This window comes from Quercus suber, unplaced genomic scaffold (assembly GCF_002906115.3).
Source record: "Quercus suber isolate HL8 unplaced genomic scaffold, Cork oak 2.0 scaffold_24, whole genome shotgun sequence".
NCBI lineage: Eukaryota > Viridiplantae > Streptophyta > Magnoliopsida > Fagales > Fagaceae > Quercus > Quercus suber.
In genome coordinates, this window is record NW_027069489.1 from 1034985 (window position 1) to 1053784 (window position 18800).

At 35.9% G+C, this 18800-nt stretch overlaps 1 long non-coding RNA gene across 2 annotated transcripts; it reads left to right on the top strand.

Annotated features, from left to right (window-relative positions):
* The first annotated feature begins 5380 nt into the window (after positions 1 to 5380).
* LOC136064443 (uncharacterized) lies at positions 5381 to 17211 on the top strand. Of its 2 annotated transcripts, XR_010626053.1 has the most exons (3): positions 5381 to 5621; positions 6366 to 6596; positions 16995 to 17211. It is a non-coding gene; the product is annotated as an uncharacterized LOC136064443 (long non-coding RNA). The 2 variants fall into 2 exon arrangements; XR_010626048.1 differs by lacking the exon at positions 5381 to 5621 and having other exon boundaries at positions 6144 to 6596.
* The last annotated feature ends 1589 nt before the right edge of the window (positions 17212 to 18800 follow it).

Here is an 18800-nt window from a genome sequence, read left to right on the forward strand (position 1 = left end):
GGCCTCTGTTCTGACCGTCCGTCCCATCAGAGGTCTTATCCGTGCTCAAGTGGCTCACCCTGATCGATGTCGCCCTGCCAAGGGGTTACATCCCCATTAATGCGGCTAGGGGGGTTAGGTGAGCGCATTCAATGCAGAGGTGACAGTTCACCTTAGGCCTGCTCCTTCGCCGTTCTCCTGTCGCCGACGCGTGGCACTGGGCCCTCTCCTCCTCGGATATTCACAACGTCCTCTGGTGGGATGGCTCCCGTGTTCCCCCGAGGTCTCGGATGCCCGAGGGCGGGCGCTCCTCGGATATGATTCTCGGGAGTCGGTCTTCGCGCTTTCATCCTCGGACTACTCATGAATCCTCGGCGTGGGCCTTTTGGGCCTGGCTTGGAGTGGGCCGAGGCCGCCCAATATTCTGGCCCCACAGATATCATTTGACCCCTCTATGAAATATCCACAGTGAACAAAGTCATAATGAATTGTCACTTTGTAAACAACTATTTTATTCCTTAAGTACCCAGTTTAATCTTTTAGTTATTCATATTTATGAAATCTAATTTAAAAAATATATAAACTTTAATAACTCTTTACTAAAGTGGCTGGCCCTGAATAACCACTTCTCTTTAAACTTATCTCAATGGGATATTTCGTGTCTCTATAGAAAGAGATTATGGATTCCATCTTAAGAATACATGTTCCCTCAACACTACATGTGGTTAAACTAGATCTCACTCCTGATATATCAAAGTAATCTACATTTCATGATCTGGTTCACTATCCTCTCAAGATTGAGAGTCTATGAAATTAGAAGTTGTGAGATTAATTATTCATGTGACAGTTGTTAATTGAATAATTAATTTCACAGCAGTCCAGTTCAATATATCTACACACTTAAGACATATCAACACATTAACTAGAAGTCTTCACTTCCATGATCAAGACAAAACATCTTAGTTGATGTGTTATAGTTTTTGTAAATGAAACGCCCAATTTCATCACCGACTACGAATTACCTTTTGAGTTTACAAGGAATTTGTGATTTATATCTTCTATAACTAAATCACATAAATTACATACAATGCATCTCAAGGACTATGATAATGTCCAATTAGTTCATTTACAAATAGTCTCATATAATTAAATAATTTAATCATTTATAACATGCCAATAAATTGGATTTTAGGGCATAAACCCTAACATAGGTCACCTTTCAAATGTGTGTGTGTGTGTGTGTGTGTGTTTTTAAAATTTATTTATTATTACAACTCTTCATTGCTTATAAATAAACAACCATATTTAGGGGGTCAAATTTTGCTCTCCATATAATGAAATTCACAAAATTCCCCAATTCTGTTATTTGTAGAATCTTGTTGTCTCGAGATGCTAGGATGCAGGATACATAACACCTAGACATGCAAATATGCTATTAATACCTTGGACTCCTAAGAAAAGTTAAGGGAGTTATAAGGCTTTTGGCCTTATATATACTATATAACTAAAGATAAACTACTCATATTTTTCATAATTTTATAAAAGTCAGTTAGTAACGGCAACTTTGATAAGATGATTTTGCAGAAAATTAGTTTATAAAATTGAGAGAGAGAACACATTAAGTATCATCAAAATAATTATTTTCTTGTACATCCATCTACTCATCAGAAGGCTTTTCAATGGTATCTATGAGAGTTAGGGTGCCCAATTTGTTCAAAATCGTTATTTCAAGTTCTTAATTTTTTTTTTTATAAAATATTTACAAAGATGTGATAAAAATTAAAACATTTGAAAATATATCATACCCTCAAAAACACACACACACACACACACACAAAACCAAAAATGTTTCTCTTATCAAAGGAATAAGTCCGGTAGCATAGATTTTCAAGTATTTTTGCATTCTACACTTGGATACCAATAGGTCCAAGCTCAAACTCTACCATAATCACTTCTTCTGTTGATGCAAGTGAGTTCATTCTTTTCAATTGTTAATTACATTTACCTTTCATTTTTTGTTCTTCCTATTTGCATTTGTTGTGTTAATTCACTAACACCCTTTTAACTGATACATAACCAAACCTCAAACTAATAACATTTATCTCATAGAAAAAAATTAGTAAACAAAATTATGATATCTGTTCCAAGAAACTAATGGCATGTTTGGATGTTTAAAAAAGGAGGGGGAGTAGAGTAGAGGGAGGGAGAGTAATGCAATTATCTTGTTTGGAAGTTTTTTAAAGAATGAGGGGGAGGGGTTTGGAGGAGTTTGGAGGGGTTTGGACTCCCTCTAGCCCCCCAATTTTAATTCTCCCAAATTGGAGAGATTTGGAGGGAGAGTAGAGTACATAAACTATTGACCAAGTAAATTACCTAATTTACCCTTATTATATTAACAAAATTACACAAGGGGAAGGACTAATTACTCTCTTCCCCCTTACTAATTTTAAAAACATCCAAATAAGGTGGAAGTGAATCATTCTCCTCTACTCTCCTCCCTACTACTCCCCTTCCCTCTACTCCCCTCTACTCTTCTCCCTCTCTAAACTTCCAAACAAGCCATAAAAGAGAAGAATAGTCGTCTACTCAGCGAGTGAAACGCGTCTCACTGTCTCGTCTAAAGCAAAATGTGGTCGTTTCTCATTAAAGGGAAACAATGCCATTTCTGATGTGTTTATATTGTTAGTTAAGCAGCTCTTGTACACACGTGTTAGAGGCAGTTATCTCACATGTTAGTGTTAGTTATAGGTTAGCAAAAATATCTCAGAGATTAGGTAATGTATCGTGCTTTCCAACTTGCTATTGCTTTTGGTCTCTCAAACACAGGGCCTGGAACCAAATTACTGATCATAAAGAACCTTAGGGTGTGTGGGAATTGCCATGAAGCAACCAAGTTCATTACGAAAATTTTTAACAGAGAGATTGTTGTGAGGGATGTGATCACGATAAGCTTATGTGGTGATAGGTTTACTTTATGCTGGACCTAACTGATTTTATGGCCAACACAACCAAGTTGTCGGCACTTAGCAAAAGCAGTGGAGAAGGAGGAGGAGGAATGCTAAGTTGCACAGACTCGGGTATGAGTACGGGTATGGGGTATAGCAATTCTTGAAAAATTAGGGTACAACATGTCAGGGGTACGACTATTAATTAATTATTTAATATTTATTTTTATGTATAATATAAATATTTTTAGACATAATTTATGTTTATTCTAGGTTTAAAAATTATGTAACAACTAAAAAATTGCTTGAAAACATATCTAAAATTAAATATTTATGTGATGTCAAGGAGTTTTGGAGTAATTTTCTAATTATTTATGTGCTCATGGGGTTTATTATTAGTAGTAGTAGTAGTAGTTAGGAAATTCTGATTTTGGGTTTGGGAATTTCATATAGTAGAATTATTTTTGGGTTAGGCTGTTGGTATATTTTTGTTGTGGGCTAGGCCTGAGTTGGTTTAAATTTCAATATGGGCTTTATTGTGATAGGTTGGGTTGCTGGCTCGTGTCTATTCGGGCTTGGTTGTTTAGGTTTAAAGGTAAATGGAACTGGGAATTTTTTTTTTAAATAACAATAAATATTAAAAAATTTAGTTAGTTGTCACGTTGCAAAAGAATTTTGAAAACTAGCATCTCGAGTGTCTAAAACTCGAGTTCCAAGATAAAAATCAAGTTTTTGAGGCCTGATTTGTAAAAAAAATCCAAGTGAAAATCGAGTTTTAAAAACTCGAGTTCAAAAAACGCCGCTATAGGGCTTAAAAACGTCACTATAGGGCTTAAAAATGGAGTTATAAAAAAATTTAGCAGAAAAACGCCACTATAGGGCTTTAAAACGTCAGTATAGGGCATAAAAACGCCACTATAGGGCTCCCTGAATCTAGTATTGAACATTTATGAAAAAATTTTGCAGAAAAACGCCGCTATAGGGTTTTAAAACGCCACTATAAAACTTAAAAACGCCACTATAGGGGCGATAAAACTAAAAAATTTTTTGCACTGATTTGTAAAAAAAATCCAAGTGAAAATCGAGTTTTAAAAACTCGAGTTCAAAAAACGCCGCTATAGGGCTTAAAAACGTCACTATAGGGCTTAAAAATGGAGTTATAAAAAAATTTAGCAGAAAAACGCCACTATAGGGCTTTAAAACGTCAGTATAGGGCATAAAAACGCCACTATAGGGCTCCCTGAATCTAGTATTGAACATTTATGAAAAAATTTTGCAGAAAAACGCCGCTATAGGGTTTTAAAACGCCACTATAAAACTTAAAAACGCCACTATAGGGGCGATAAAACTAAAAAATTTTTTGCGTGGAGCTCGAGTTTTAGAAACTCGAGATTTATGTAAATGGATCTCGATTTTCTAAAACTCGAGATGTCTATTTTCCCTTATAGTTTCAAGCTATGCCTAACTAACTATATACAAATGATTTTCACCGTTATTCTGCACTTTTCCTCTGGAACTGGACCAATCTGTTTTTGATCTACTACATTCTCTCCATTCTCTCTCTCTCTCTCCCGCTCGCTTTCCCTCTCTCAATCTCGCCCTCTCTCTCTTGATTGATCTTCTCTGTCTCACTTTCTCTATCTATCACGACCCAAACCTCAAAATCGATTCAAATTTTAGAGCTTATCGTGGCAAGGGCGTAATGGCTTCGTTGGTCAACGATATACGACGATCTACGGCGGAATGGCTTCTCAGAGAACAGAGCAAGAGAGGCTGAATGTCTTCTCTTTTTTGCCGCTCTCCCGTGTTCGGGATGAACGCGGCGCGTTGTGACCTTGTCCGGGCCGTACCCGGAATTAAAAAAAAAAAAAATTCTCTCTGGTACGCGATGGGTACGTTTTCTGGGCGTGTAGACACGGGTACTTGGTCAATTTTGGCGTGTCCGTGCAACATGGTTCGGATGTTGATTATTGAAGATTTGAAGTTTAAGAATTTTAGAAACATGGGAATTTTGCTACAAAATGTGTAACCACACTTCAGAAATAGATACATTAACATTGCCAACATGTATATATTTTCTATTCTTTTGGATAAAGTGATAAAATTGTAAACATTGAAAAAACTTAAGAGGTTTGAGATCATTGTTGTTTGTAAGTTATAGTTGAATTAGATTGGCACTGACAGAAAAGAAAGGAAGTAACAAATGAGAGAAGCATGCTGCTTGTGTATATGATCTGTTAGAGATCAGGTACAGAAATTTTTATTGGACAATGTCCCAATTTGGAATTTTGTTGATAGATCTCATGTGCATGATTTATACTAATCTCTGTAAAATATATTCTCAAGATTTATGAAATTTTTATTGGACAATGTCCCAATGTATTTTTTATTTTTCTCAAACTTAAACAATGATTTTTGGCAGTTGACACTGTCTTCTACAGGTCATGCTCATGTAACTTGGCTGGGCAAATGCCAGTGAATTGACTATTATCTTCTGGAGGAGAAGAGGACTTGCCTCCATAAATGGTGGTTGGTTTTGATTCTGCTGATGACTGTGCTATTAAGCCTTTGATGAGTTTAGCTGCTAAGTGGGGAAAGAGGCTTTTCATAGGATGTATTCCAATTGAAGCTACAGTTGATAATGTGTGGTCGCATTTCAGTCAGTTTGGCCATGTTTTGGACGTGTATCTTTCTAAGGTAAAAATAGCTAATTTGTATCTAGTTCAATTGGGAATGGTCAGAATAGTTAGCCAATGAAAATATTACCACATCTTTTTTTCTTGACAACTTCATTCTAAATGCTTAAACCGTGGCCATACACTAGTAATAGCCGAAATCAAGATGTTGAGATATGACTACAAGACGGAAAATGAACACATGATGAAAAACTTAGTGGTACCACCAATTGGAAAAGAGATGAGATATTCTGCCAAATTCATCCAGGGCTGCATATTGCAAATTAATAACTTTTCTTGGTACTAATTGATTGCATGTATTTTAAACGTTTCTATTTGCACATCATGGAAATTGATTTATGCTATATATAATTGTTATATATTAGTATTATTATATCCTTTTCGAGTTTTGCCCATGTGTTATTGGCTACTTGCACTACAAACAACTTTGAGTTTTTTCAAAATATTTTTATCCATGGTCACTAAAAAATGTTAACAAAAGCTTTAATTTTCTATAGTTTTACACAACTGTGGGGTAAAAGCAAGGAAATTAGAATACTTATTCCCATGGTTAGAATAATTGTTGAAATAAGTGTTTAAAAAAATTCAGTTTTTTCCTCAGCTTTGTGATAAAAAGGGGTCAAAAAAGTTAGATAGGAAAAAGTTATATCAACGGCATGATCAATGTGGACAAGGTAAATTAATGGTTTGTAAATGTTGAAAAGCTTTAAATTATTCAGGAATGGTTTGTAAATGTTGAAAATAGGAACTCCAGGAACTTTATAATCAAAGTTTTATAGAGCATACAATTTCTACGATAAATCACAGTCTCTCTCTTTCGCTCTCTCTCTTTCTCTCGAAATTCAAAAATTACAAACCGAATTTCATAGCTCTTGATCTCCATCATGGAAATTTCAAAGCTCTAGATCCTGGCAATCATGGCAATCACATAGCTCTTCATCTCTCTCGATGCGGTGGTTTCAGCTCCTCTGATTAGGTATGAATCAGTTTTCTCTCTCTCCGCAATTACTTTGCTTTTCTTATTTGGTTGCTAAGAAAACTTTTCTATTCTTTCTCAGCAACCAAACAGAGTTATGGCTTTCCTTGCCATCAAATTGATTTTGCTTTTCTTCATATTCAATAAATTTAATCTTTTTTATCTAGTTCTCAAAACTTAGGGTTTCATTCTGTATTTCACTCTCCCTTCAAATTTTTAACTATTAACATGTTTAACAAATGTTCATAATCTGTTTGTTTATGTGTTTATATTTGGTGTATTGTTTACAATTGAGATTTTAGAGGCATAGAATTGAATAGGTCAAAGGCGTACTTGAAATCATTGCATTGACTAGCAAATTTGGTATCAAAATTTCAATTTCTTGTTGAAGCAAATTTTCAGTTCTCTGACTTTTTTTATTTTTTATTTTTTAATTTAAAGCAAATTAAGATTTACAATTAATTATGTCTTTTTCTCTTGAAAACTTCACTGCAACAAATAAAAACACTTTTTTGTTTATAGAGTTTTGGAAAATGGTGCTTGCCATTTTTTTGTGAATTAGCTAATATAGTTTCATGTTTCTTTGTGCATAAGGAATTTATGAATTATAAGAATTCTTGTGTTAGAGTCATGAGGGCTATTTGGTTGAATTTCATGATGGTGTTGTTCTTGGTGTTGATATTGGTGGGTCCATGTTCTGCCCCAGCCCTGATGTGAACATCAAGGCTGATAGCTTCATAGCTAGGCTCCATGATGGTGGCGGCTTAAGAAGGTGAATTCCATGAGAGAGAAACAAAAGATGGGCTAGCAGGGCCCATTAAGTGGTACAGTAAATAACTAAAGATTTGAAAGGATGGGGTTATGATTGTGTTTTTTGATCACCTTTTGGAAACCATGGAAGAAGATTGGAGTTTGAATTGTGGTTTGTATCTTTTGATGGTTTTTTCTTTTTATTGCATTAAACAGGGTATGTATAGGTTAAGGTTATACCTTTGGTTGAGGTTCTTGTGATGGTGGTTGAGACACAACTACTGGCTTTGGTTCTTGCTCAGATACAAATGATGGGGTTTGAGTAGAAGTGGGAGTAGGCTGAGAGGTTTCTTGAACTGTAGGTTGTGAATTAGTTGGACCTGTTGGTTGTACCTAAGTGGTTATGAGAGATGGAGATTGAGTAGAAGTGAGAGTAGGCTAAGAGCTTTCTTGAATTTTAGGTTGTGAATTTGTAGTCGAGTTGGTTGTACCTGAGTGGTTATGAGAGATGGAGATTGAGTAGAAGTGGGAGTAGGCTGAGAGCTTTCTTGAATTTTAGGTTGTGAATTTGTTGTACCTGAGTGGTTTTGAGAGATGGAGAAGAAGGTTGTGATGTTGTTCGATTAGTCGGTTCAGAGGACAAACAAAGTGGAGCCTCAGGCTAGGGATTTGTCTGCGATGCAAATTTTGCTATATTAATGAATGTGAGTTTTGTTTTCAGGCTTTCACCTATTTCATGGTATTATAGTGGTAAACCTATGCAAAGTTTTGCTATATTAATGACTTTCTGATTCTGATTGTGGTTTTTTTTTGTTCTGTCACCTCTTTGAGCTACTTCTATAGTAGTTGAAGAATATGAGTTTGGGTTTAAAGTTTGTCTTGTTTGATGTTGAGATGTAGTTGTTGGAAATTCAGTGTTTGTATTGTGTACATAATTATGCATTTTCAAGTTAAAACTGTTAATGGAAAGCGGCGGGTATCCTGGGATGGTGTTAAGGGTGGTAAACAAGCTGGCAAATGGGTAGCAAGGGAGAGTATTGATGCTCAGATTAAATCAGTGGGTCTGGGCCCTTGCAATCAGAAAACCCACACAACTTTGGGTAAAACAATGGGTCTGTTGGGAACTAAAACTTCTAATTTGGGCCTGGGTTGGTCAAGCCCACGTAACTTGGAGACTGGACAGAGTTCTTTGAGTGGTCCATCTGTTTTGGAGACTTCTAATCAGAATTGTTTCTCTATTCCAAGCTCAGGTAGGAGTGAGCTCACTACCACGAAGAATCTTGAGAGTTCCATGGTTTTGCCTACGACAGAAGTTCAGCTTTGCAGTGTCGCCGAAGGGGACCTTAGCCACGATCTCTCCTATAGCACTGATGGAAGTGGAAGGTGAGGGTGATCGGACCAACCCAAATCGACTGGCACTGCCTCCCATTGTGCTGACAAGACCAGAGGTGGTGGCCCAAGCCTCCGACGAACTGTTATTAGCGATTAATTCTCCAAATGGGTCTTTGTTGGTGCCGGTGTTGCCTTTGGCCACATTATCATCCATTATGGTATCAGAAGCGACGTGTGTCGATGCTTTAGGTAGTTCGAGAACCCATACTCAATGCTCTTTTATGCCGATCAAGTCAGTAGGGGTGGCCTAGGCATCTAGTGAATTGGTAATGACTTGTATTGATCCGGTAGTGTCGACATTGGTGCCTTTGACTTCTCAAATGGCAATGGAAGGTAGGGATGAGGATTTTGTGGGTTTGGAAGGATCGGACACTATAAATACTGATTTGAATTATGAGGAAGCTCATTTAGCTGGCCCCACAATTAAGGAGTTATTTGGAGATTTGGATAAGTCTTGGGGTAATGCCAAAGACCGGTTGCTACAATTGCGTGATGGACGACAGCCAATGCTCCCATTGTCACTGTATCGTTCTCCAGATAGTCTGTCAGTTAGCTCAAGTTTGGAGGGAAAGTGTGTACTAGGTAATGATTCTAGTACTAATGAAGGGCAAAGGGTTAGTTGGGCAGATGAAGGTGAGGAGCTAGTACAATTTTCGTCTGTGGTTCCTGGGTCAGAGAGTGAGTTGTGGGATTTTGGTAAAAGGTTGAGGTCTTGTGACGGTGGTGATAAGCCATTAGTTGTGGTACCTTTGGCCATTAAAGGTCCGTTGGAGTTGGAGTCTAGTCATGTGAAGGAGATTAGGTGTAAGGAGAGTGTGGATAATTGTTAACTATCACAATGGGTAACCAATAGGATAAAGGCTTTCAAGAAATCTGTGGGCACTTCACTTGAAGGTTTTAAGTAGCAGATTATAGGATTGTTATTAGTCATTGAGGCCAGAAAGAAAGATAAATAGAAATGTGTGGTGGGTGATCAGACGAAGTTGGTCAAGATAGGTCAGAAAGGTCAACGGGAGTTGAAGAATTTGTTGTCATCTTTGAATGTTGAGTATGATTCAAATAAAGCAAGGAGTGCAAGTTTTGAGCGAGCTGTTGTGCCTTATCAATGAATGTGAAGATTATTTCTTGGAACGTTAGAGGGTTGAATGAGAAGGATAAAAGGCTTAGGGTTGGAAACTTGATTAGAAAATGGGGGCCAGATGTGGTTTGTCTACAAGAAACCAAAATGGGGCTAATTAATAGAGCGATGATACGTAGCTTGTGGGGTGGACAACATGTTGATTGGTCTTACTTAGGTTCTTGTGGAGCTTCTAGTGGGGTGGTAGTGATGTGGGACACTCGGGTAGTGAATAAAATAGAGGAAGTAGTAGAGAGATTTTCGGTTTCTTGTAAGTTTAGAAGTGTATCAGATCAGTTTGTTTGGGCATTTTCTAGTGTTTATGGTCCTAATTTACATAGAGATAGGAGGTTTTTATGGGAGGAACTCTGTGGCTTGAATAGCTGGTGGAGTGTCCCATGGTGTGTGGGCGATGATTTTAATGTGGTTAGATTCCCATCAGAACGATTGGGGTCTAATTCTTTCACTACTGCTATGCGGGAGTTCTCCAATTTTATTTCGGAACAGGGTCTCATTGATCTGCCATTGCAAGAGGCTCTTTCACTTGGTCAAATTCTAGAGAAGTTGCTTCCAAGGCTAGGCTGGACAGATTCTTGTTTTCTACTGATTGGGAGGATAGGTTTCCAACAGTTTCTAAAGACAGATGTCTAGGTTGTGCTTGGATCATTTTCCAATTGTTCTTGAGGGTGGATCTTTTCAGAAAGGGAGTATGCCGTTTAGATTTGAGAATATGTGGCTTAAGGATGAAGGTTTTGTGAATAGGATTCGGTCTTGGTGGGATTCCTATCAGGTTCATGGTGCACTGAGTTTCATTCTGGCCAATAAATTAAAGCTTTTAAAAAATTATTTAAAAAGATGGAATGTGGAGGTGTTTGGTCATGTTGAAATTCAGATTAAAAAATTGTGGAAGGACCTAAGTGCTCTAGAGAATATGGAGGAGAGTCGAGGTCTATTAGCGGAGGAAAGAGTAGAAATGGGAAAAATTCGTGATGAGTTAGAAAAAGTTACTCTGTTGGAAGAAACAAGTTGGGGGCAAGTATCTAGAGTTCTTTGTGTTAGGGAAGGTGACAGGAATACTAAATTTTTTCACTGCATAGCTAACTCTCATAGGAGGGTTAATTCTATTGATAGGCTTATGGTGGATGGGATGTTGTCTTCAGACCCAACTGCTATAGCAAATTGTATCTCTTAGTTTTATGGGCAGCTTTATTTGGAGGATGCGGCTCATAGATCTGTCTTAGATGATGTGGAGTTTTCTAGTATCTCAATAGAAGATGCAAGTTGGCTAGATAGGCCTTTTGAGGAAGAAGAGGTGTTTGGGGTGATCAATGACTTTAATGGTGACAAGGCACCTGGCCCGGATGGTTTTTCAATGGCATTCTTCCAGTCTTGTTGGGGTGTTTTGAAAATAGAAATTATGGCTATATTCCATAATTCCCATACTCAGGCGATGTTTGAGAAGAGCCTTAATGCTTTGTTCCTTGCCCTCATTCCCAAGAAAGTGGATGCTGTAAGGATGTGGCTCATAGGCCTGTCTTAGATGATGTCGAGTTTTCTAGTATCTCGGTAGAAGATGCAAGTTGGCTAGATAGGCCTTTTGAGGAAGAAGAGGTGTTTGGGGTGATCAATGACTTTAATGGTGACAAGGCACCTGGCCCAGATGGTTTTTCAATGGCATTCTTCCAGTCTTGTTGGGGTGTTTTGAAAACAGAAATTATGGTTGTATTCCATAATTTCCATACTCAGGCGGTGTTTGAGAAGAGCCTTAATGCTTCGTTCCTTGCCCTCATTCCCAAGAAAGTGGATGCTGTGGAGGTCAAGGACTTTCAGCCTATTAGCTTAGTTGGTGGGATTTATAAGATTATTTCTAAGGTGTTGGCTAATCAGCTTTGTAGGGTGGCGCATGGGCTTACTTCAGATTCACAAAATGCTTTTGTGAAGGGTAGATAGATTTTGGATTCTGTCTTGATTGCTTTTGAATGTATTGATAGTAGATTGGAGTCAGGAGTTCCAGGTGTGTTGTGTAAATTGGATGTGGAGAAGGTGTATGATCATGTAAGCTGCGATTTTTTTAATATATATGCTTTAGCATTGTGGTTTCTTAGAGAAATGGAGAAATTGGATAAGGCATTGCATTTCAACTGTAAAGTTTTCCATTCTGATCAATGATAGCCCATCTAATTTCTTTGGAAGCTCTAAGGGGCTTCGGCAAGGGGATCCTTTATCTCCTTTGTTGTTTGATATTGTGATGGAGGCTTTAAGTCGTATGTTGGATGTGGCTACCTCCGTCGGGAAATTCTCAGGTTTTTCTGTGGGTAATACAGCTGGTTCATTAGTGATGGTGTCTCACCTTTTATTTGCAGATGACACTCTAATTTTTTGTGATGCTGAACCTTCTCAGATTGCTAATCTGAGGGCGATTCTTGCTAGATTTGAGGAGGTGTCAGGGCTTCATATTAATTTGGGGAAGTCTGAGCTGGTACCTGTTGGTGGGGTACACAATTTGGAGGCTTTGGTGGGTTTGTTGGGGTGTGGGCAGTCTTCTTTGCCCTTGAATATTTGGGTCTTCCATTAGGTGCAAAATTTAAGGACTTATCTGTTTAGAATTCTATCCTAGAGAGAATGGAAAGGAGATTAGCCGGTTGGAAGAGAATGTATTTATCTAAAGGGGGTAAGGTGACACTCATTAAAAGCTCACTCTTGTCTTTTCCTAAATACTTGCTTTCCCTTCTTCCTTTACTAGGAAGGTGGCAAAGCGCATGGAGAAATTACAGAGAGATTTTCTATGGAATGGGATTGGTGGTGAACCTAAAATACATTTAGTTAATTGGGCCAAGGTTTGTAGGCCTTTGCAGGTGGAAGGGTTAGGTATAAGACGGTTGGGCAACTTTAATTATGCTTTGCTAGGAAAATGGTTGTGGAGGTATGGCATGGAGACTGATGCTTTATGGAGTAGGGTTATGGAGGCTAAATATGGGAACATGTGGGGTGGTTGGTGTACAAAAAAGGTGACAAGTCCTTATAGGGTCATCTTGTGGAGATACTTTAGAAATGGCTGGTTGAACTTCTGTAAACTCCTTGTTTATGATGTGGGGGATGGTACTAGAATGAAATTTTGGAAACATGTGTGGTGTGGGGATTGTACTCTCTAAGAGGCATTTTCGGAGCTTTATTGTCTTAGTAGGTCAAAGGATTCCTTAGTGGTTGAAGTTATGGGTTGGTCTACTAGGAGGTTTCACTGGAATGTGCAATTTCGTCGTCCACCACAAGATTGGGAAGAAGAAGCCTTTGATCGGTTTATAGGGTTGGTCTATTCTTCGATAGTGCGGGGGTTTGGCCTAGATAAGATTTGTTGGAAACCTACAAGGAATAAAGGTTTTGAGTTTAGAGGTTACTATAGCTCCTTCTACCCTCCTACTCCTGTTTCCTTTCCATGGAGAATGATATGGCAATCGAAGGTTCCTCCAAGGGTGGCTTTCTTTTCTTGGTCTGTTTCTTTAGGTAAGATCTTAACTACAAACAACCTTCGTAAAAGACGTGTGATGGTGCTTAACTGGTGCTATATGTGTAAGAGGTGTGGGGAGTCGGTGGATCATCTTCTACTTCATTGCTCCATAGCTTGGGAGTTGTGGTCCTTGGTTTTCTGCTTGTTTGGTATTCAATGGGTTATGCCTCATACTGTTCTTGAGTTGTTTGAGGCTTGGCAAGGAAAGTTTGCACGACATCGTCATATTGATATTTGGAGATTAGTGCCTCATTGCTTGATTTGGTGCATTTGGCACAAAAGGAATGCTAGAAGTTTTGAGGGTTGTGAACACTCTTTGCTGGAGATGAAGCCTTTTTTTTTTGCACACTCTCTTTGAATGGAGTGTGGTTTTTTCTCACTTTTCTTGTTCTTCCTTTTCTTTTTTTCTTGACCGTTGTTCTTTTGTTTCTTGATTTGTGCCCCCATAGTACATCCCCAATGTACTTGATTTGGCATTCTTTTTATTTTTAATAATATTCTTACGTTATTTAAAAAAAAAAACCTTTCTTTCTATTAACCGCTTATATAGTGGATTTTTCTGAACTTCCTTTTGGAATTTGCTTGCTTTGTTTCCCTCGTGGATTTTTCTGAACTTCCTTTTGGAATTTGCTTGCTTTGTTTCCCTCTCTCTCTCTCTCTCTCTCTCTCTGTCTCTGTCTCTGGGTAAAATATAATATGATTTTTTAGAGTAAAGCTGCAACTACTCCCTTTCTTTGACTATTAAGCTGTCCCTTCAAATGATGAACATACCGATACTTTAGGCTCTTTACAGTTTCTGCTGATTCTCCACCCATATGCATAGCACCTGTAATCTAGAAAAGATTAGCCTTTTTATTTTTATTTTTGGCCCCTTTGCTCTGCATAATTATGTCTCCACCTTTTAGTATTACTTTGAATATGTGATCAGTGATAATGGTGGAGACTTGCTCTGTTGCCTATAAATGCCGTCGTATTTTAGATTCCTGTTGTTAAACTAGGATAAGTAAGAAAATAAATTTTTTTTCTTTGATAAGCATGTATTAGAAAGATCATATTAATTAATAAACAAGCCATATTGCCCTCTCTCTCTCATGGATACATTTGAATGAAAGTGCTGTGTTTCTTCCCTATACATGGCAACAAAGTAACTTTGCTATGTATTTTCCAGTTTGTAATTGACAACCAAGTGCTCTCTTGTTTTCTGTCAACTTCTTACACAAAATCACAAAAAAAAAAAAAAGACATCAAGTCAAAAGCTTGTTGGACGATCTCAAATATCACTGCTGGGAATAAAGGTCAAATATAGGTCTGTGATTCACTTTCAATATGAATTAACATCAAGATTCTTCCATGTGCTAAAACAAGGTAACTCTGGATTTCCACAAAGATAGTGGAAGAACCACACACAACATAATATTTTGTATGTAAACCCACCTTTGGTTTGCATTTTTTTTAGATTAATACAGTTTTCATTTGAACCTTCTTGTTCATTTGGATTGATTTCCCTAAGACATTTGTTGTTGGGAAATTAATCCTTCTTTTTTTTAAGGCCTTTGAATGTATATAAGTATAATACGTTGTATTGTAACTTATAGTTTCAATTGTGTGTGGTACGAATGAATGAAATAAACTTTAAATGCATTAGTTTTGGCTAATTATATTAGTGTATTGCAAATTTAATTGAATTTTTTAAATAATAAGAGGATATTTATTTAATCTTTATAGTAAATTATGAGAAATATCATCTAATCTTTAATCAAGTTATACTTTCAACATCTTTAAATACTGTTTTTGTTAAGATTGTTAACAGTTTCATAATTATTTTATTTAATTTCATATTAATTAATTATTAAACTATTTATGACATTATTATGGTCTGCCCTTGGTCAAAACCCGATTGAACCTAAAAAAATTTAAACCTCTTCCTTTTACGGTTCGTTGAACAGTCTAGATTTTAAAACCAGGGCCATGGATTGGCTATAAATATTGACAGTTGTGTTCTTGAATGTGCTTCTCATTGAATAGACAATTAGTTTTAATACAACTTGCATTTGGTTCTTTGTAAGGCTGCTAAACTGCTAGATGAATATAATGTTTTAAAGTCTAAGGTGCCAATTATATTGTAACATTTTGTCAATTAAGTATGCGTTTGGATACTGCTTATTTTGCTGAAAACTGAAAACAATAAAAAAAAAATTTTAGTTACTGTTCATTACTGTTTAGCACTGTTCATTTGCCTGTTTGCACTATTTATGTCTCATGAACAATGCAAGAGGCGCTGAGCTGAAGGAAAAAAAAAAAAAAAAAAAAAAAAATTTTATTTTATTTTTTATTTTTTTATTTTGTAATTAAAAAAAAAAAAAAAAAGGGAATATGGCAGAAAAGGGGAACGACGTCGTTCCTTGCCCCTGAAAACAAAACAAAAAAAATCACAATACGATTTAGCCGGCAAAATTTGCCAAATATTAGATTTTACGAAATTTTTTTGCACAAACGCACATGGGTGAAACATTTTAGTAAGTTGGACTGTTTTTGGAAATCGAGTTTAACAAACTCGATTTCCAACCCATTGAAATTGCGTAAAGTCTGACATGGACCCAAAAAAAAAAAAAAAAAGTGAGACTTGAGTCTAGGAAACTCGAGTTCCATTTGAACAGAACTCGAGTTTCTTAAACTTGATTTCCACTTTTTTTTTTTTTTGAAAACAATCTAACTTACTAAAATCTTTCACCTGCGTGCGTTTGTGCAAAATTTTTTCTAATAATCTAATATTTGGCAAATTTTGCCCGATTGAGCCCTACTTGAGGAATTGAGGGAGAAAGAAAGGGTGAAGGAGAAAGAGTTAGGGATCGTCGGATTGGCAGGGGAGAGAGAGATTGCGAGTCGGCGAGGGACCGCAAGATTGAGACTGAGATAGAGAGAGAGAGAGAGAGATTGAGACCGAGATAGAGAGAGATATTGACACCGAGAAAGAAGGAGATGGATTGCGATTTCTTAGTTACCAAACAGAGGCCTAATACTTGTTCTCATACTGATCTGTTGTACGGTGCCTGTTTCCTCTCTGATTTGCTAGTCTTTTTTTTTTTTTTTTTTAGTTGTAAATTGTTTTTCCTATTTTAAAATTTAAAAAGCTTTCTATTTTTATTTTTTGTGAACTATATTAGTTGCTTGTAGTTGTAGATCTGTGTTTCTGTGCTTGTGAGCTATATTTATTATTTGAATTTGTGTGCTGCGCTACTTTGAACCCATGGCTATATTAGGACCACCCGTTGGGTTTCCGCAGATGGCTATATAATCTTAAATATGTAAACTTTTTTTTTTTTTCCAAAATTTTGAAGGATAATACTTTTAACAGTTATCAAATATTTATTATAACCAAATTGATGTATTTTCTCTGTTTAACTTTCTTGTTGATCAAATTTTCCAAAGTCTGCATAGTATCCTACATGCATGGTCTTGGACTTACCATTGGTTGATTTCATATGTATGTCACTTTTACTTAAGAGGATGAAGTGGTTCTGGCTGAGTCAATATGCATTTTTCTAATACAATCTTTGTAATTAGATGTAAGTCCATTTCTAGACCCACTTTTGTCCAGTAACTTGTGTTGATGTTTTCTGCTGGTTTGCAATAGGGAGGGCTGAAATCAAAGCATTTATCAATGTTGCTGGCAAGGATGATTGAATTGATAGGACGCAAGGAAAGCATTGTCATTGATTATGAACTTTATACGACTCCCTCTGTAATCTAATTAGTATACTTGAAATCTGATGGAATGGACCATGCTAAATGTACTGTGATGTAGTTTGTATTTTTCTTCTGTTTGCTGTCAAATGCAAGCTAATTGTTTCTCCAAATCTATATATTACTAAAAGCTTAAACGTAGCATTTAATACTGCTGCTCTCATGTTGCGCCACATCAGCTGCCACGTCATTTTTAAAATATATATATAATTTGTCCTACAATTTTAAAATAATTTTTACAATTTTCAGCCTTATGAATACAATCCACTACTTATTTATTTACTTCCACTATCACCCTATAATAAATTCAGCCCACTACTTATTTATTTACTTCCACTATCACCATATAATAAATCTGTATAATTAATCTAGCCCACCTCTTATTTATTTAGTTTCACTATCAAGTCCAACCCAAAACCTTTTCAGTTCAAATTTAGGGTTTTATGTGAGCCTTTTCAGCTTAAAGGAAAAAATAAAATAAAACAAAATAAAATAAAATAAAATAAAAAAGTTGAAGCCTTTCAAGCTTTAGGTTTTTTTTTTTTTTTTTTTTTTTTTTTTAAAAAAAAAAAAAAAAAAAAAAAAATTTTCCTATAATTGTTTTTAACATTTTTTTTAATATTTACATTTCTCCAACCTTTCTCTCTCCCTTACCATTTCATCTCCCCACTACTTCTTCAATTTTTCTCCCTCCCTTACCTTTTCATCTCCCCACTACCGTCTACATTAATATCATTCTTCCTTTTTCCTTTCATCTTCCTTTATTTTTGTCTCTTCTTATTCACACCATCTTACTATAAATTTGTCACTATCTCTTCTATTCTATGCATAGTTTTTCCTCACAAAAAAAGGTACTCTCTCTCTCTCTCTCAATTTTTTGGTGGATTTTATTTTTATTTTTATTGCATCTCTACTTTAGGTTGATAATTTTTTATATTCTTTAAAATCTATTTTGGGTTAATGCGATTTAGTTTTGTTTTTTAAATTGTTGTTGTTGTTTATTTTATTTTTTATTCTCTTTGATTGTTAAATGTTATCCTATTGCGATCTAAAGAATTAAATATAGCGTATAAAAATATAATATTATTCTATTACATAGCATGATTTGGATAATTTGGTATTTATTTTGTTACATAACATGATTTTTTATAGTGCTCAATTAGGATATTAAACTATGAGACTTTACTAATTTTTGTTTATTTTCTAATCCTTTGTGGTGGACAAAGTACTTTTAATAGTTGTATTAGAAGTACTCTATAATGCCATTCACTTAAAGAAAAGCAAAGATTAGCCAAACGAAAATAATTGTATATGTGACAAATTGCAAAAGTTAAAATTTGTATATATACAATAATTGTTTATTTGATAATATGTTTTGGGTGGCCGAAATTATAATTTCTACAAAGAAAATAACCTTAATAGATTATTAAAAACAAAATTTTATCATAATATTGGTTCAATTAATCATTGTTAAGTTTTATTAATTTTTTTTAGTTTACATTTTTTTGGTGTTTTAGATTGTTCCTATATTACATATATGATTGTTCCTATAATAAATAAAAATATAATTACAAAATGCATTACTTATTATTAGATTAGTTTAAATTGTAAAAAAAAAAATTAATAAAACCACCATAAAATAATTATCACGCGCAACACGCGGGTCTGCGACTAGTATATATAATCACGCATGCAA